Genomic DNA, 21,136 nt, shown 5'->3' on the forward strand with positions numbered 1-21,136 from the left:
GGACTTCCGGGCTAGGCTTCCTCTTTCGCTGATGGGCAGAGTCGCGCTCCTGAAAATGGTAGCCCTCCCTTGACTCCTTCATTGTTTCACCAACATTGCATACAATATAACCAAGGGCTTTTTTAAACAGCCTGACACTGCATGTAGGGGATTTTTGCAGTGTCATAGGAGGTGTAGACTAGCACTGGCTAAACTACAATGTACGTATGAGCAAGGAGGTATACAAGTGCCCAACTTTGAGATGTATTATGTGGCAAGTCAACTGCAATTTGTAGCAGAATGGCTAGCAGATGAGCTGACCCAAGACACCCCTATATTACAACCAGCTTGCAGCCCACTCTTCTTGAAAGATGTGGTATGGGTACAGGATATACATCTCTATAAACCTCCCCTCCTATTAATACTAGGGAAAAGCATGTGGCATAGGGCTTGCACAGTTATGGGTGTTGCCACGCCTTATTCTCCCCCAATCCCGTCGGTGGCACTGGGGGTCAAAAACCAACAGTTAAGGATGTGTGTGCGGAAGTATTGGGATCCCATGGGGGTGGTCACAGTAGGAGACCTCCTGCAAGAAGAGAAACCTAAGGATTTCTATACATTGGCCACTGAGACAGGATTACATATGGGCCAGCACATAACACATGCTTCTTTACTTAAGAAGCTAAAGCTCAGCTAGTCAATGGCCAAGGAGGAGCTTACCGAGATGATGGAGTTAGAAACAATATATGACGCCTCAGAAGGAGGGCATGCAGTGTCAAGAATATATGCGTTGGCCATAAATCAACAAGCCGATAGGACCGCCGGGACCAAACAAGAGTGGGAAAGGAACCTGCAAGAAGCATTTGCAGAGGGGGTGTGGGAAAGGGCGCTCTTGTACCTGTCTCGGGAGGATAGCTCAGGGGCAACGTGCTTGCCTTGGAAGCAAGACGACATGGAGCAATACAGGTTCCAACCCTGGGTCCGCGCTTAGAAACCTCTAGGTATTAAGCGCCTTATAAAATCATATCATATCATATACCATAAAAAAGTGTCCCGCAATGCTAAATTACAGCTGCTACAATTGTATGTGACTCACCGGGCATATTTGAACCTGAAAATGTTGCGTTTAAAAAAAGCCATAGAGCAAAGGTGCCCAAAATGTAGCTATGTAAATGCTGACATGGTACATACGTTCTGGGCTTGTCCAATGGTGGCACAATATTGGAGAGAGATTGCACTGCTATTGTCTAAAGCTAAGATAGTATTAAATGTACAATTCCCCACAGCTTGGTTGCTGGGCATCTTCCTGAGACCTAAGAAAAGGAGGCAAGTGAGCAAATTAAAAGATCTGTGGTATATATTGGTTAAACGAAGGATAGCAATGGGGTGCAAAGCACACAAAGGTCTGGATGCAAGACAGTGGTGGGGAGACATGCAGAAATGGTCACTGGCAGAGACTTCCGTGAGGCAAGAGGCTGTGTGCCAGGACCAGGGAGAAGGAAACACATTGATTCATGGAAAATGTTGCTCCAAGATTTGTTTGGGGTCAAGCAGGCACATCCTGAGATGGATATACCAGAATAGAGACTCTCGGCAATGGGGAGCTTGGCCGTTAACTGTGATATATGGTGATAGTGTCTGAACATACAATGCTAAGCAATTGCGAGCGGCAGGCTGGAGGGTGGATTGTGAGGGGTGGGATGTGGAGCCTTGGGACAAATCTCAGATGTGTAATAGTACGTTATATGGTCATGTGCCAAGGCTGTAAATTGGAAAAAGTTAATAAAACACATTAAATAAAAATAATGCTTGGGGAAGGGAACCCCCTTGCAAGTTTTGTTGAACTGTGTTCTTAAGAGGTCTGAGCCTGACGGGGGGGACCTATGTGAACTTTGTTGTGAAAGGGCTAAACCCAACAGATGGGAACCCACGTGAACTGTGTTTTGAAGAGGTCTGATCCCGACAGAGGGGGACCGACATGAACCTTTTTATTGAGACATTATTTGAAAGTCTGGAAAGAGAGACTTATACATGGAAGGGCTAGACGGGCCTCGATCCATGTTTTGGAACTGTTTATTGTGTTAAAAATGTGAGCCAGAGTGTGTCATCCTGCCTACAGCGACCGCCTTATTCCATGTGCTCTAACGTGGGGAGGAGAGCTGATTCAGTCACATTTATTTTTTTGAACACCCCCAATTCCCCTCACCTCACCGCAGAAAGTGTGGTGTGGTGCAGAGCAGAGTGAAGACGCTAGTGAAGGATCATACACGTCACTGCAGAGAGGCTTCTCCCAGTACTCTGGTGGTTCCATCTTGTTCTGCCTGGCTATGGTGACTCTGCAGCTGTAGCTATCCAGATGCTCAGAGCAATCCCCAAGCCTTAGGCCCCAAGCCAGTTAGACTGTAAGCTGCATTTGCTGACCATCTGCTTTGCTTTCTGTTTTGTTGCCCTTCTTTTGCCCCTCTTGTAGTGCTGAGAATAACCATTGAAAAGCGTCACAAAATGTTGGGGGTAGTGAAGAGGGCCAAGTACTATCAGGATGATGTACTAGTTTGGGCTGCGGCCGAACCTAATCAGCGATTGATGAAAGTGCTTGGGATATTAGGAAGAGAAGGACTAAGAATTGCAATGGAGAAATGTAAGTTCAGGCAATCTGTGGTAGAATACTTAAGGCATGACATATTGCAGGAGGAAATTAAACTGAAACATAGTACGGTAGAGACCATACAGAAGACACCTGAACCAAAAAGAAAGGACAGCTGGCTGCGTTGCTAGGTTTTAACAAACACATCAGTGGGAGAAGGAACATAGTGGTGGATGAATTATCAAGGAAACCCATTCCAGGGGCAGAGAGGTGGAAAAACAGTGATCAACTATAGGAGGATGTGAAAGAAATATTTTGGGTACAACAGGGGATTTAGAAAGACAAGTGGGGTGAGGCTTGCAATCAGGATGAAGGTTATATGGAAATAAAATGATATGTTGAGAAAGGTTGGCCTATGTGGGACGGTGGAATAATATGAGTGTTAAAAATTAACTAACCATACAAGATGTATACCTGATTAGGGGACATAGACCAGTATTTCCAGAGAGGATGAGAGAAGATGTGGTACTCTTTGATCATCATGGTCATTTGGGAATGGGGAAGACCAAGGCACTCATGTATGCAGAAACCTGGTGGCCTACCATGGGCAGGATGATAGAAAGGGTGATCATTGGTTGCATGAAATGTGCTAAAGGTGATACGGTCTTGAAGACAAGAACACCCTGCATGATTTTACCCACACAACCACAAGTCCCATTGAATGAGATTGGGCTGGATATAATGGGTCTATTCAACTTTAAAGAAATAAAACAAGCTTATGTCTTGATGGTGATGGATTAACTATCAAGGTGGCCGGAGGTGTGTGTGTGTGTGTGTTGAAAGATATCTCAGCTGGTAGTGTTATCACTTTTCTAGAGCCATTGTTCTGGAGGGAAGGCTTCCTAAAAAAGGTGGTGTCAGATAATGGACCGCAGATTATTTCAAATGAATTCAAAGATTTTATGGGACATTCTAGAATTCAAGGGGTGAGAGTAATGAATGTGTTGAACGATTTAATGGTACATTGATGAAAGTTATTAGGATTGCAATAAGCACAAATGGTGATTGGATCAGGGCCATGATTGGGAGGGTATTCCAGTATAGATTGGCACCTCATGCAACGACAGGGAAGTCACTATTTAAGGTGCTCAAGGGACGCAAATCCAATTTGCATTTGTGCCCAGGCTGAATGGGAAGGTTGATACAAACATACAGACCTTACCAAAGTGGAAGAGTGGATACAGAGGAAGGGGGAGTTGGTCAGAGAAAGATATGATGAATGGATTTGTTGTAGATTTAGAGCCAGGGACCCAATCTGCCAATGAAGAGTATGAAGGGGGAGTCATGCTTCGCAGAGAGAATGGTGGTGGTGGAGAAAGTGGGCAATGCAATACAGGTCCAAGGAGGTGGTGTGTGGAATAAAGAGAGAAAGGCAATGGTTAGACATAGGATGTGAGACAGGATCATAAAATCAACAAGGACATCAGAATATGTTTAAAGGAATAATTACAAAATTATAGTTCATTCAATTGCCTTTTGCAGTAAATAGGATGTATTGCATACAACAGAGGGAAATAAGCTGTCAAGAGACAAAATCACTCTGAAAACAAATAAGGCCTGTTCTGTTTTCCTGTCCCTGGTATGAACATCTGCTTCAGAAATATGTAATTCCTCTTTTAAACGTAGTTGGTTTTAGGCAGTGCAGAGATGTTTATTATTATATAATGCAGGCTCATAATTTTAGAGCTTGGCGGTGCTTGGAGCATATCACCCCGGAACTAATAAGAATTAGGGAATTGAGATTACCCTCAATTGTGCAATTTGGTGGTGAGATAATACCTTCTTTTGCGAAACTTTGGGAATTTGGATTGCATGCTATTTGGGTCTGTTTATTTCTGACATATTTTTTGGTGGCCATCGAAGGATCACAGTAATTTATTGAAGTCGTTTGTCCAAAATATCAGATACAAAGCCACCAACTTTTTCCACAGTTGCAGTACCTTATCTTCACCGGACATCTTTAGATACAATCAAAAAGGCACTGATGGAGTCCGGCTGGTAAACCATTCATGTGACCATAGACAAGTGAAGAGGCAACAGACTACATGTAAATCACTGCACATTAGGCTTTCTGTAAAGTACTGCACAAAGGCTGGGCAACAACCGTTACTATATTAACAGTATTCAATGTCAATGTTTTGGAATGCATTGTCTCATCCAGGATCTAGCAGATTGTGTCAATGGGGTTGGAAATTAGAGGAGAAGAGAATGTTGAAGCTTTACGTCTGGCCACTGACATATATCACTTGGCGCTTGGAAACAAAAGTCAGGGCCAACACAGATAGCTGGCTCTGAGGATTTAATCTGTGCTATATTTTAAAAACCAGGCTACATATCTCCACAGGCCCTTTTTCTACCTCCATCGGTGGGTGATACAGGAAAATACATGGATACTGGATCAAATGTTGGCACATGAGAGGGAGAGAGGTCTCACTTCCAACTTCCCAGGAAGCAGACTGTAAAAAACCCTCTTCAACCTTCACACAATGCAGTTCTAGTGGCACCACTACCGCACCACTGTCACACACTCCCTAAACAGTGGAAAACACTACCCTTCCAATGTTTCCATCCTTCACCAGTGAAGACAGCAGCACCATTTCAAGACTGTCTTCCTCTCTAGGACATGAGCTTCCCAAATTCAATCGAAAGCACAGAACCCAGTTTGGAAAGGCATAGCCATGTTTGTAGTCCAGACACAGCTCACGGCAGTATCTTGAATATAGATGACAAAACTTTACTTTATTAGCGTAGCAAAATAAAGCAGGTTGCCAATCTAATATCTATTGTGTCCTGCCATTAGTGACTCTCTCTAAACATGTTTTGGGTGTATCGGAGATAATGATTAACACCAGAAGTAAAGGTATGTGAGACAAAAATCCTAACCATGCTAAAGATAAACTTCTGAGAGACTTTGAACATGTTCCTGCTGCTTCTGACTCAGATGATGATACAGAGGATGGCACAATCATCCACTAGTGTTACTTTGGTCTGCAGCCCTCTGCAGTGGAGAGTGCAGAATATGGACGGAGACGATAGTCAGATTTAACACCTATTTAACCCAAATGAGCGAGTTAGTAATTCCTTTCCTGAAAAACATAAACATAAATATGAGGTAGCACATTTACTTTCTAGGAAGTGGGTAATTCATCCACGGAAACAATTAGAGAATGACATCCTCATAATGGCCATACTAAGTGCCAGAGGTTGGGTGTATGTTTTTTTAATTTTATTTTATTTTCATTTATTTCAGCGCACTAAACCCAGAGGCACCTAGGCGCTAGTTACAGGAAGTGCATAGTACATTACAGACCTGCATGAATACGCATATTGGTTACAGGCAGAGTAGGTAAGTATATACAGACTGGCGAAAACTCACCTCATGGTTCAGGGGGCTACATCAAGTATGCAGGTACAAGCAGGTAAAATGCAACATTGGAATGGGTGCATGCATTGGGAAAGCCTCACCTCATGGTACGGGGGCTACATCAGGTATGCAGGTACAAGCAGGTAAAATGCAATATTGGAATGGATGCATGAATTGGGAAAGCCTCACCTCATGGTGCAGGGGCTGCAACAAGTATGCAGGTACAAGTAGATCAAAAGCAACAATGGAATGGGTGCACAGACTTCAAGACTCTTGTGTTCTCTTCTTCTTAGAACAGCTATGTTCTATATTTTTGCTTCAATTTTATTTCAAATAATTAATTGACTTTTTGAATTAACACTACACTCTTTTTGGACATTGTGTAGAAATGGAAAATGTAACTCACCATTAAAATAGAATATCATCCTTTAAGAGCTATTTACGAAGCAGTCACTTCCACAGCCCATGTTACTTAGGCCCGGCGCCATTGAGCCAACCCACTTAATATCACATGACAAATGTCTCATCAAGGAGACAATATTTGATTACAAAAGACAAAATAAAAGCAGTAACCTGACAGCAACACAAAACTGAAAGCCAAAGTAAAAAAATAATGTCCAGTTACAAATGAGCAATCTTAAAAAAATGTAAAATAACAAATGCTCCAAGGGAAATATACATTAATGGCACCCCTGAAAGACCTGATGTAGTTTGTCCTCAAACTGGACCATCATGAGCTCCATGTGGTCAGCTCAGACGGGATTGCCTACAACCTTTAATGCACATTTTTCATTATTTTACACATGCTGATCTGAATGGTATGTTGCCATGGGTTTCTCTTTCACCTGCTCATTCCTGGAGGGTAACTGCAGGCTGTTGTGTCCTCAGGTACAGTTCAGGCATCCATGCAAACCTCCTCTGCTGAAATGATTTCCCCATAGGATTGGAGTATCCCAGCTCAGCACCTGCCACTTTCCATCTGAGAAAATGAAACAGGTTTATTAATTAATGTCAGGATCCATCCCTGGAAGCTATGGCAGAAGTGGACGTTTTCGCTGCGGAGAACCTTCACTTAGCAGTCCAGTCCTCATCCAACATGGCTGCCTTTGTTATTTAAGCAAGCCCCGCCCACCTCCCAGCGTGTTGTATCTGTGTTATTACTCCTCGTGATACCAGCCCTCAGCTAAATTCTCCGTTTAGCTCCTTCAGTGCCCCCCGTAGTGTGTACTCCTACCCGCTTGCCTTACCTCTGTTTAACTCTGCCTTTCCCTACTCCCTTTGTCCTTTCACGGCACTTGTCCGTTACGCCTTTTCAGTCTTACCCTTTGCTTTCGGCATCTTGCCACTCGTACTAGCAGTCCGCCGCCATCCTCGCGTATCTACGTGTTCCTCCCTGTGCCTTTCGTGGATCCAACCGTTTCTGGTAAGTAGGGACTTTAACTGCTTCTCCCTCTTTTTCTACCTTTCCCTCTCTGCTCAGTCCGTGTCCCCGTTCCGGGCTCTTTCCCTCTTCTCTTTCCTCCTGCATTGCTTCTCGTTGCTGCTACCTTGTATCCGGCCAAGTCTCCACGGATCGGATCCTGCCTTCTTTTCCTCAAGCCATCTTCATTTTGGTGGACAGAACAAACTTACTTGATCCACTTGTTTCTTGGGTTCACACCGGATCACTCACTACCACATCCGTTATTGGAGAGTCTCATATTCAATACCATCTCAGGAAGACTACACAGGGTTTTTTACCGTCCATCAGTCTTTTCCCTGTCGCGGGGCTTTGGCTCCTCGGGGCCCCCCAAGACAGGCCCCACTTCCTGTCGAGGTGGCCTCCGAGGGAGCCAGACCCTACTTGCATGACAGGAGGTCCAGAGACAAGTCTACAAAGGAAGATACCAGAACTCCCCGAAGATCCTCTAAACACTCCAAGGACAAGCAAGAGGAAGCCACAGGTGAGGAGAAGGGTGGTGAGGGTGAACAGCCTGACAGAATACAACGCCAAGACAGAATCATGGCTTCCCTTGAACAGTATCAAGAGATGGTGGCAGCATTGCAGGGGCTAACCCTAGAAGTCCAATCCCTGAAAACCGAAAATGCCGCCCTACGCCAACAAGTAGTCCTACATAGGGACGACCAAGGAGACCTACCACCCATGCCTTTATCCTTCGGTAAATATGATGGCTATCCAGGCGGTCTAAAGGAGTACTTAGACGCCTGCCACGTATATTTCGCCTTTCGTCCCCACGCCTTTGAAACCGCCAGAGCTAAAGTGGGGTTCCTCATAGCTAATCTCACTGGAAATGCCTTGGCCTGGGCCACCCCGTTGGTAACAATAAATGATCCTGCATTGGCTAATTATGACTCATTTGTGGACCTTTTCAAGGCCAGATTCGATCGTCCTGAGGTTCTGTACACCTCTTTTGAAGCAATACTAGATGTAGAACAAGGAAACACGGATGTACAGACCTACATATCTCGCTTCCTGAGACTGGTGGCGAAAACAGATTGGCCAGAATCTGCCAAACAGACGATCTTTCGGAGGGGACTTAAGGATGAGTTGAAGGATGAGTTAGCCCGAGTAGCTCGACCTCTGTCCTTTCAAGATCTCATGTCACTCACTCTCCAATTAGAGTATCGTCTCAACGAACGCCGCCAGGAAAGGAGAAGACCTCGTCTTAGCCAGCCCTCATCCAGCCCGGCTCCTCACCCTTCGAGGGAACCGTCCACCCGAGAGGAACCTATGCAGATAGGGGCAACCCGAGGCCCCCTCACGCCTGCAGAACGCAAAAAAAGACGCAGGGATTCAGGCCTCTGTATGTATTGCGGCTCTTCAAAGCACCTCCTCAGAGATTGTCCGGAAGTTCCTCCAAGAAGGAAGGAAAACTTCCACCCTCGGTCCTTTGCAAGGGAGGTCTCGGGGGGATAAGATACAGTCCTTGCAACCAACCTCGGACCAACAGAATTAAGAGAGGATAACAGCCTGATGGTATTTCGAGTCAAACTCTGGACAACCAAAACTTCATGTGTGGAGGTCTTAGCCATGCTGGACTGCGGTGCCGCAGGGAACTTTATGGACGAAGGATGGGCTCGAGAACAACAGATCCCCTTTAGGCAGAAGGATAGGCCCATTCCGGTAGAAGGAGTGGATGGTACCCCCCTGTCCTCAGGCCGAATCCAATCCGAGACGATACCCTTACGTCTGGATTTGGGAGAGCATCAGGAACTGCTGGTATTCGATCTCATTAGAGCAGCCCACTTTCCCTTGGTGATAGGAATACCCTGGCTAAGAAGACACAATCCGCAAATAAACTGGACTACCAACTGGGTGCGTTTTGATTCTTCCTACTGTGAACAGCATTGTCAATCTGCCCTTCGAGTCAAAAGAAAGGACAAGGACAAGGGAACCCCTCTACTCAAGGTGGTTTTATCGGTTCCCCGTCAGTACCAAGAATATGCTGAGGTCTTCGAAGACACTCCACCCAAACTCTTACCTCCTCATCGGCCAGGATTGTGCCATAGAACTGACCCCAGAGTCTGTTGTCCCATTTGGCAGGATGTTTCCCCTATCTCTTTCCGAAAGACAGGCCTTAAGAAAATATCTGGATGACAACCTGCAGAACGGTCTAGTACAGGAATCAAGGTCTTCAGGGGGGGCTTCACTGTTTTTCATTCCTAAAAAGGACACCACCGAACTACGTCCCTGCATAGACTACAGAGGGTTAAATCGGATCACAATCCGCGATCGCTACCCTATGCCACTCATAAGGGACATCCTAGAAGCTGTGAGAGGGGCTTCTTACTTCACCAAATTGGACCTTAGAGGAGCCTACCATCTCCTCAGAGTGAGGAGAGGTGACGAGTGGAAGACCGCATTTCGGACCCCATTCGGATTGTATGAATACAGGGTTATGCCCTTCGGCCTGGTAAATGCCCCTGCGGTCTTTCAGAGGTTTATCGACAAGATTTTCTCCGACATGTTGTTTGTCTCGGTGGTCGTTTATCTAGACGACATATTGATATATTCTCAAGAACTGCTGGACCATCGTGAACAAGTCAAAAGAGTGTTACATCGACTCTGAGCAAATCACCTCCTGGTCAAACCAGAAAAGTGCCAGTTTGAAGTGACCTCCGTCTCTTATCTAGGTTATGTCCTCTCGAAGGAAGGGATCAAGATGGAACCCGGAAAGATAAAGGCTATCCTGGACTGGAAGAAGCCAAGAAGTGCCAAAGAGATCCAGTCTTTCCTAGGTTTGGCAAATTTCTATCGCCAATTTATCCCCAACTTTTCTAACTTGATGTTACCCATTACAGGTCTCCTTAAAAAGGGGGTTCAGTACGCCTTTGGACCAGAACAGAAAAGAGCCTTCATACAGCTCAAGGAGCTGTTTACCTCCGCTCCCATACTATTGCAACCAGATAAAACAAGACCATTTATAATGGAAACTGATGCCTCGGGGGGAGCAGTGGGAGCCATTCTATTGTAAGAGGCAGAAGACGGTCTCACGCATCCAGTAGTGTATTATTCCAAAACCCTGACCAAAAGCGAACAAAATTACTCTGTTTTAGAAAGAGAACTACTGGCCATCAAACTGGCATGCCAAGAGTGGAGGCACTTGTTACAAGGAGCAGCACACCCATTTCAAGTACGAACTGATCATTGTAACCTCAGAGTGTTACAGCAGATGGAGTGTACCAACGCCCGACATGCTAGATGGGCATATTTCTTCTCTCAATATGACTTTAACATCACCTATTTACCAGGGTCCGAGAACAAGATGGCAGATGCCCTCTCCAGATGTCCAGGAGAAGAAACCAACCATAATCAAGATCACGATCTCTTGTTTCCCAACCATAAGATCACGGCAGGTGTCTCTCTCTTTTTGTAAGAACTTACCTCCCAATACGGTTCGCTATCAACCATTCCAACCACTGTCAATCTGGCCGATGATGGTTTGTACTACCACGGTACTGGGTTGTTTCTCCCGTCTAAAGGACTTCAGGAACAGATCCTCTCCTGGTGTCATGATACCCCCCTCGCTGGACACCCCGGTATCAAGAAGACCCAGGATCTCATAATCCAAAGGTTTTGGTGGCCAGAACTCCACAAGGATGTAGAGAGATACGTTTCGACCTGCCCGATTTGTGCTACCAACAAATACCAAACAGGCAAACCTTTGGGCAAACTGCAACAACCTACCCTACCCACCCAGCCTTGGGAACACGTGTCTACGGATTTTATTGTCGATCTACCAAAATCAGAAGGAATGACCGCAATCATGGTAACTATTGATTCACACAGTAAGCTGGCTCACTTCTCAGCATTGGAAGGTCTTCCGTCAGCTCCAAAGACGGCTTTAGTCTTCCTCCGGGATATAGTACGCTTGCATGGCCTGCCTCGAACCATAGTCTCGGATAGAGGTACCCAATTTACCTCCAGGTTCTGGACATCGTTGTGTCAACAGTTGGGGATTCACAGAGCACTGTCGTCCGGCTTTCACCCACACAGCAACGGTCAGACAGAGAGACTTAATGCCGGATTTGAGCAGTACTTAAGATGTTTTTGCAGCAACAGACAGGAGAGCTGGTCTTCCTACCTCGCGCAGGCCGGGTTCGCCTATAACAAATACTACGACACCTCGACTAAGATGAGTCCTTTCTATTGCACTTATGGTTACCATCCTGAGCAGATGCCTTGGTCCGGAATGCAACCCACCAAATCTCCTGCCATAGATGACCGGTTATCAGAACTAAAGAAGGTACATAAATTGGCAAGAGAAGCATTAGAGGACAGCCAACTAGCACAAAAGAAGTGGGCCGACAGAAGCAGAAGACCCAGCCCAGATTGGAAGTCCGAACAAAGGGTCTGGTTATCCACGAGGTATCTACCCAAGTGGATACACACCGGCAAGTTTGCTCCACGATATCTGGGTCCTTATCCTATAGTGAAACAAATAAACCCAGTGGCATACGAAATCCGCCTGCCTAAGAACCTCCAGAGAGTACACCCTGTTTTCCACACATCACTGCTTGAAGAATATAAGGTGGATCCTTTCTCACGAAAGTTTCGGAAAACCAAGACTCTGACCACAGTAGAACCACAAGTGTATGAAGTGGAATACTTAGTGGATTCTCTGTATTATCAAGGCAGTCTCCAATATCTTGTCCATTGGAAGGGTTTCTCCACTGAAGAAAGAACCTGGGAACCCAGACACCACCTGCATGCTCCAAGGTTACTGAGAGAGTTTCACCAAAGATACCCGGGAAAACCAGGGGGCTTTCGGAGGGAGAAGGGTTATACTGTCAGGATCCATCCCTGGAAGCTATGGCAGAAGTGGAAGTTTTCGCTGCGGAGAACCTTCACTTAGCAGTCCAGTCCTCATCCAACATGGCTGCCTTTGTTATTTAAGCAAGCCCCGCCCACCTCCCGGCGCGTTGTATCTGTGTTATCACTCCTCGTGATACCAGCGCTCAGCTAAATTCTCTGTTTAGCTCCTTCAGTACCCCCCGTAGTGTGTACTCCTACCCGCTTGCCTTACCTCCGTTTAACTCTGCCTTTCCCTACTCCCTTTGTCCTTTCACAGCACTTGTCCGTTACGCCTTTTCAGTCTTTCCCTTTCCTTTCGGCATCTTGCCACTCGTACTAGCGGTCCGCCGCCATCCTCGCGTATCTACGTGTTCCTCCCTGTGCCTTTCGTGGATCCAACCGTTTCTGGTAAGTAGGGACTTTAACTGCTTCTCCCTCTTTTCCTACCTTTCCCTCTCTGCTCGGTCCGTGTCCCCGTTCCGGGCTCTTTCCCTCTTCTCTTTCCTCCCGCATTGCTTCTCGTTGCTGCTACCTTGTATCCGGCCAAGTCTCCACGGATCGGATCCTGCCTTCTTTTCCTCAAGCCATCTTCATTTTGGTGGACAGAACAAACTTACTTGATCCACTTGTTTCTTGGGTTCACACCGGATCACTCACTACCATATCCGTTATTGGAGAGTCTCATATTCAATACCATCTCAGGAAGACTACACAGGGTTTTTTACCGTCCATCGGTCTTTTCCCTGTCGCGGGGCTTTGGCTCCTCGGGGCCACCCAAGACAGGTCCCACTTCCTGTCGAGGTGGCCTCAGAGGGAGCCAGACCCTACTTGCATGACAGGAGGTCCAGAGACAAGTCTACAAAGGAAGATACCAGAACTCCCCGAAGATCCTCCAAACACTCCAAGGACAAGCAAGAGGAAGCCACAGGTGAGGAGAAGGGTGGTGAGGGTGAACAGCCTGACAATTAATCTCTCTCTATGTATAAAAGGGAAATGTGTGGATATGTGTGTGTGTCTGTTCGAAATGTTCAGTATACTTCCCAACATGCTACAAACCTGAAATTTGGCATTTGGGTTGGTTCTTAAAGCATTTTTGGTAAGCGGTCTGCATACTTCTCAACATGTTACAAACCTGAAATCTGGAATGTGGGTAGGTTCCATGTTGTAGACAATGTACCAAGCATAAAATATACCTTTTTCGGATGTATTCATTTTTTAAACGGTCTGCAATGCTTAGATATGTGTGTGTGTCTGTTCCAAATGTTCAGCATACTGCCCAACATGCTAAAAACCTGGAATTTGCCATGTGGATTGGTTCCATGGAGAAGACAATGTAACAAGAATAAAATATACCTTTTTCAGATTTATTCATTTTTTAGGCAGTCTGCAATGCTTACCCCTGCCATATGGATCTTCGCCCCGTAGTTCTGCCGTAGTTCTACGTTCATTGTTCCTAAAGTTCAACAGTTCATGACAAGTTCAGCAGTTCATTGTGCCTAAACTTTCCACACTACCAGCATTATAGCTGACATTAGCAGCACTCACTTTTGAAGTTGTGCAGGTGACACAATACAGTGCTTTTGTAGTCATGCGGGTGACAGGAAACGGTGCATGTCTCTTCAATGGTGTCTGCAATGACATTGGCCCTCATTACGACCCTGGCGGAGAACCATGGTGCAATTTGCACCATGGTCCATGGCGCTAAGCTGCCAACTCCACCATGGTGGTTGGCGGACTTACCGCCCCATTCCGACCTTGGCGGGGCGGTAAGTCCCCAATCCCCATTTACCCTTCCCCATTCCCATTTTTGCCCCATAGGGTATAATGGGAGTGGGGAAGGCGTTAATTACGCCACCGTAAATTACGGTGGCGTAATTAACAACAAGTCCCGTAGCGCCATGGATTTTTCCGCCTGGAAAAAGCAGGCGAAAAAAGCACCATGGCGCTACGGGAACTCGTAGTCAGGCGGAAAGGTACGCCATGCTTTACGCCGGCGTAAACCCCTTTCCGCCAGGGTCGTAATGAGGGCCATTGTCATGACATTGTGTCAAATCCCTCATGACAATTACAGAAACATAATTTCCCACGGAAGTTGATGAATGGATGTCATCTCAACAGTACGAAGCTTACATGCTTCAGCGATACACGTACGGGTATGGCACTTCAAGCTTACACGCTTCAGCCCTACAAATGCGGCACTTATGTTGAAGTCGCTGCTGCCTTGGCTGTAGATCGGGACACCAATAATGTTGCTGCGCAACCTCCACCCTCCAACTCAAAGTACCTGGAACCGATTTACGGAATTCATGCTTTTCTCATGGTCAGCTTTATGTGGCTTGCTCCAGAGTTGGAAACAAAGACAATGGGCCTCATTACGAGTTATGCCAGTAAGGGAAAAATGATGCCGGTATGTAAATACCAGCATCATTTAACGTTCCGTAGCATTATGACCCGCAAACCCGGTATTAACGGCACCGTTATTCACAGTGCCGCTAATAGCGGCATAGGTGCGTACACGTGCCTCTTCAGGTCGCAAATACCGGCATGCCGGTAATAGGGGGCAATCACAACCCACGCAAACATGCAAATACCGGCATCACGAACACGGTAACAACGGGCTGCATGATGCCGGAAAACCAGGTATCGCGGACCACCCGCAAACAGCAACCAAGATACAAGGCAGCTGCCACAGGTGCACACAATCCCCACAGGTGGAGTCAAAGGAGGCTGCGCCAGTATGAACTAAGCACACCCACACACCACAACCCCCCCCCCCACAGGTGTAGGCAATGCAGAGTGGCCCAGTACAAAAGGAGCACACATACGCACCACACCCCTTCCTACACCAAAATGCTACCACTAGCATTTGCAATAATGGCGCATGAGGACATGCCTATACTGCTACAACTACAGCAACAACAGCAACAGCAACAACTACAGCAGCAAGAACAGGCAGCACAGAGGAGACGCAGGAGGAGAAGGAGGGTGAGACAGGCCCAGCAATTACCACCAGCGCAGCCACCAGCGCCTCGTAGGAAGCCACCAATCCCTCGCACCAGACCCAGCCCATTCAACCTAATCCCTGAGCAGATCCACACCCTGTACCGGTTGGACCGTGACACCATCACCACCATAGTGGACATGATACAGAACGACATTGCCAGCCACATACAAATACGCACTGCCATCCCCCCACTACTGAAGGTGGTGTCTGTGCTACACTTCCTGGCCACAGGCACCTACCAACACACAGTGGGCCAGCTGCATGGCATTTCACAACCACTATTCTCACGCATGCTGAACCAAGCACCCACATATCCCTACCACGGACTGGCCAGGAGATAGCCGAAACCAAAGTAGGCTTCCATGCACTGGCAGGCATGCCCAATTGTGTGGGTGCCATCGACTGCACCCATGTGGAATTGGTAGTCCCCCATGCCATAGAGGCGGTGTACCGCAATCGCAAGCAATACCACTCCATCAATGTGCAAATGGTATGTGACTCCAGCAAGATCATCACCCATTGCTGCGCCCGATTTCCTGGATCCACACATGATGCCATGGTACTGCGCAACTCCACACTACCCCGTCACATGGAGCGACATGCTGGACACGTGCCTGGCTGCTCGGTGAGTTGCACAACAGGCCCATGGCCATGCTGTGGGGTACTCATGTGTGCGGATGCAGAAGGGGGGGGATAGTAAACCTGGGTGGGAAAGGGGGGGGGATAGTTTACCTGGGTGGGAAAGGGGGGGTTAAAAGTACACCTGGGTGGCAATAGCCAGTGAGTGGAGAATGAATGCAGAGCTAAACACTCCTCACCTGACACAGCCAAACTGAAAATGACACATCACTGGGCCACATATCACAAATAATGCAAATGGATGACAACAAGTAAGAGGCACAACCGGGGCACCATGGTGATGGCAAGCAATGCATGACTGAATAGGATGGCAACTGTGCCAATGCGGCCAGTGTGACCATGCATAGTAAAGAGTATACAGCATGAATTGGAGGCTAAACATTGCCGCACTGCCACAGCACATCTGCCTCAGCATGCATGATTACACCCTGCATCATCTATTCAACCCCATCCAGTGTTCCACACCTCTTTACAGTATACATTCCATATAGGTGACTATTTGGTGCACGTACAGGGACATGTGCATGCTCACACCTAATAGCTGCTGCCATGACCGTGCTCCCTGAAGGTGTCAGTTCAGAGTGACACACACCTATTTGTATCTGCTTGCAGGTGATGGAGGATATCCCTTGAGGCCGTAGCTACTTACCCCCGTGTGGAACCCGCAGAACAGCCATGAAGAGGAGTACAATCGTGTGCACACTCGTACCTGTGTTGTGATTGAGCAGACCTTTGGCCTGTTGAAGGCGAGGTTCCGCTGCCTAAGCAGGTCTGGTGGGGCACTCCTATATAGGCCTGAGAAGGTGGCAAAGATCACCATGGCCTGTGTCATGCTGTACAACATGTGCGTCCGAAGAAATGTACCACTGCCACCTGACATTGACATGCATGGCCCGGGTGAGGATGAAGGAGATGGAGACGGAGGCGAAGGAGCCCCCCTGCCAGTACGTGATGCACGGGACGGCCATGCTGTACGCCAAGCACTAATTGACGAATACTTTTAAGACACAGGGACCATGAATGACTTTTGTCAGTCAGACACTGGGCCAATGTGAACATGCACAAAGGGAATGTTGTAATTTGGACACTGAACACCGTAACACATTAAATGGATTCACACCAAAAATAACAATGTCCAGCCATGGATTGTTCTCCAGAAAACTTGTGTATTATATGAAAGTGCAAAACTTTGCCTACTCCCCCCTCCCACAATCCCCCAACAAACTCCCTCACCCACCCCACAGATCCCAAATGTCCCCATGTGTGCAACAAACAGTGTTGCCTTCACCAATGTTACTCCTCACATTTTTTCCATTTTTCAGAAAGTCACTTTTTGGCGACTTTTGGGTCTGGGGGTGCCATGGCCATGCGCCGTGCGCTCCTGCGCATTAAGCGCACAGGGCTTGATTGAACAGAGGTGGAAGGTGTTGACGTGGTGGAGGTGTCAATTGTCAGACCCATGGTGTGGCTGCTGCACTTGCCTGATGTTGGCTAGTAGGGCCTCGGTCAGTGACCCCATGCACTGCCTGAATGCAGACGTGGACGCCTCCACGGCAGCTGTATTTGCAGCAATGGCCGTGGCTATGGCCTTCATGGCCTCATTACCGGGAACGACCTGTTGCCGCATAATCTGCAGCATCTCGTCTTGGCGGGCCTCCACCCTTGACAGATGGACCTCAAAGGGGGTTTCTGTCGCAGGTGTACCGGTGGCTGGTGGGGTGGTGGAAGGCAGGGTGGTGGAAGGCAGGGTGGTGGAAGGCAGGGTGGTGGAAGGCACAGTGGTGGATGGCAGGGTGGTGGAAGGCTGGGTGGTGGCAGGCACCTGCGTGGGGCCCTCGTCCTGGGCACTGTTGTCCGCGAAAATGCCGATGTCCGAATCTCCTGGGTTGGAGTCATGGAGACATGGATCATCCAGGCTCTCTGTCTCCGCAGGGGGGAGGGGTTGCCAATGGGTGTTGGGCTGGGCGATCCCAAGGATTCTTCGATATCTTCGACCACCTCTGTGGACACGACGTCCGTGGTGGCCGCCGGTACAGCTGGCACTATCGCAGCAGGTGCACCCTGCAGAGATGATGCCTTGCGTGGCACACTGGGAGTGGTCGCAGGCAATTTTTTGGCAGAGGGGGTTGCGGTGGCCCTGGTCCCCTTGCGTGCACTGGATGTGCTTGCCACCCTGTTCTGGGTTCCACCTTCCTCATCGGTGCCTGGGGGATAGAAGAGATGCAGGTCATCAGTGAGATTGCCAAATGGCAGCTGTGATTTGTTGCAGTGTAATATCTTGATACATTCAGGCATGATTTCATTTCTGTTGTGTGGCATTTGGTGTACTGAGGGGACATGTTGGCAATGATTGCATGGCTGGTGGTAATGGATTGTCTAGGTGTGGGGGGGACATGGGCATGGATGGGTCATGTTGCACCTCTGTTGGGTTTACATATTTCACGCAGCATGCGTGTGGTGCAGTGGGTGGCAATCAGTATTCTGTTGGTGAGTTGATGTTGCCTTGGGTAAAGGAATTGCCTTGCCTAATCGGACTCCCACCTCACTTGTGTCACATCATGTTTTGTTATTGGTGGATGTGATGGTTCACTCACCTTCCTCTGTTGTAGTAGCTGCCCCGAACTCCTGCTCTCCGATCCCCTCTATGGATTCTGGGTCGATGAATCCACTTGCAATCTCCTCCCATGTGGTGAGCTTAACAGGGGAGTGTGTGCCACCACATCTTCCGAACACGGAGGCGGAGGTCGTCCCAGCGCTTTCTGCAATCCCGGACACTCCTTGGGGTGCTCCCCACTGCTGTTACCCTCTGCGCAACCTCCTGCCACACCTGTTTTTTACGCGTTTGGGCCGCATGCTTCAGGTCCGTGCTTCGGATTATGTCAGCATGCTGTTGTAGGGTGTCCGCTAGCATTGTCATTTCAGCATCTGAAAAGCGCTGCTTCCTCTTCCTTTGTGTGCTTTTTCCAGTGGCCTTTGACATCCTGGTTGTGTTTTGGCACTCAACAACACGAGTGTAGTGGTAGTAATGGAGGATGGCAATGGATTGTGTTTTTAAAGATGGCCGCCGGCCCATTTCCCGTTCCTGCGCGATGATGTAATTTCCGGGTCCGTTTTTTGCGAACACGGTAATAACATGCCGGTATTACCGTGCCGGTATTTACGGGTTAGTGTGAGGCGGTAGCGCAATGGGCGGGCCCCGCGATGCCAGTATAGGGGGCTTGGAGGCCCTTTACCAGCATGGCGGTATTGCCACTACCGGCATGGGGGAACACGCGTGCTCGCGCACTCGTAATGACCCGCTATTAGCGGGTTCATACGTGCACGGACCCGCTCATTCCGGCATGCCGGTAATGAACCCGGTTTTACCGGGCAACTCGTAATAAGGCCCAATGTGTTCACACTAGCTCCTACAGGAAAGAATAGCAATATTGTCTACAAAGAACAATTTGTTTAGTTAATTAAATACCCTTCAAACTAGGACTGAAGTAGGATTTACAGTGCAAAGCATGGGTACACCTGCTAGTATTATATATAGTATAAATAAAGTATAGTATACTTCGGTTGACGTAGTATAATATAGTGTATAGTAGTGAAATAAAGTTATGTGTATAGTATGGTATTTATTTTAGAGATTACAATTTAGAGTGTGAAGTTTAGAGTGTGGAGTAAGGAATTTCTTAAAGTGTTTTTGAAATTAATGTAAGGTTTAAGTTAAATATGCAGCATAATTTATAAGGCAAGCCAACTCCAATATGCTTACCCTAGTGCAGAAAGAAATATGAAACTCCTAGAAGAAGGCACCAAGTGACATTGAGAGCAGGTGTAGCCATTTTGATCTCATACTTGTGTGTGTCATGTGCATATATGGGCTTCCACCTACGTGATGCACACTGAGCATCAAACTAATATAAATGTGGGTATGCATGTTTATTTTTCAGTTACATGTACTTTCGCCAGTATTAAAGTTTGTTAATAAGGTTATGCTTGTTTTATTTTTCAGTAAATTACTTTAGCAATTAAAAACCTCACACATGGGGTGAAGAGTCTTAGTTCTGTATTTTGTGCGCTACCACACACACATACATGTTTGTGATATTTTTAACCCACAATGATGATTAGCAGAAAATGTAATTCTCTAAAAAATGGAGCGGTCAAAAAGCCCGTCTATCTGAGTAAATGCAATTAAAATTTAAATGGGGTGGTAAGAACATATACGTCCAAGGGTCTAGACATAATCACAATAACTGTGAGAAAACAGTAGATCAACCTGTGAAATCAAATGTGAAATCAAATGTACACTCCCATGTACAATAACTCTGCAGTTTAATACCTACAAGAGATGAGTTTATGTAAAAAAAGAGTTATCAACTTATTGCTCTTATGGTTGCATTTCCCTGGCAAGTGGGCCCAAAAGATATGTAAAGAGGCCACATTCAAAGGCTGTGGCCACCTAGTGGGTCCAAAAGAAGCATATTGGGGAAACATGTAGAGTGGCCCGTAAAAAATAAAACGATAGTATAACAAAACCCTTGAAATCCACAGACAACACCTTTGTTAAGGTGCTGTTAAATTGTGCAGATTTAACGCAAAAAAAACTCTTGAAATTCAGCAGGTGTGGGAAGTCATGACCAGCTTAACTCGGTGCGTTTCTGTTGCAAAGCCCACAGGCACATACATATTATAAGAGAAGGGATTCACAGTGACATAATATATATATACACACCTATTGATTATGTTAAAATATTGTACTTTGGGTAAGCAACTGCGCTATTCATTTGAATCATCTTACGAAATACTAGTTTTCCCTGTAGTTGTGTTTTTGACTAACTAGTCTTGCTAATTGTGGAAGGTAGACGTCAGGATATTCCGTTTAATAAAATGCTTTATAATGGATCTATAGAAGGTGTTATACAGATATTTGTAATGTGCCCTCAGCTTTTTCAGGTCAATATATTGATTTGTTATCGACTTGAGATGTTTTGCATATGTTTTTTAAGGAATTTAATACATTGATAAAGGTCATTCTCCCTAGTAATTACTTTTCGTTGTCTTCTTTTTTGTGTTTTTTTAAAATATATGATTTTAATATAAGTACGTTTTTGTAAAAATGTTATATCAAACAATAAACTTTATCTGCCTTTAAGTTCAAGGAAATATTTCAGTTATTCCTTTCATTTCAATGTTTCTGAAAAAAGTCAACCAAATGAAAGT

The sequence above is a fragment of the Ambystoma mexicanum genome, chromosome 2p, assembly GCF_040938575.1.
Source record: "Ambystoma mexicanum isolate Mex_15411 chromosome 2p, UKY_AmexF1_1, whole genome shotgun sequence".
NCBI classification, from domain to species: Eukaryota; Metazoa; Chordata; class Amphibia; order Caudata; family Ambystomatidae; genus Ambystoma; species Ambystoma mexicanum.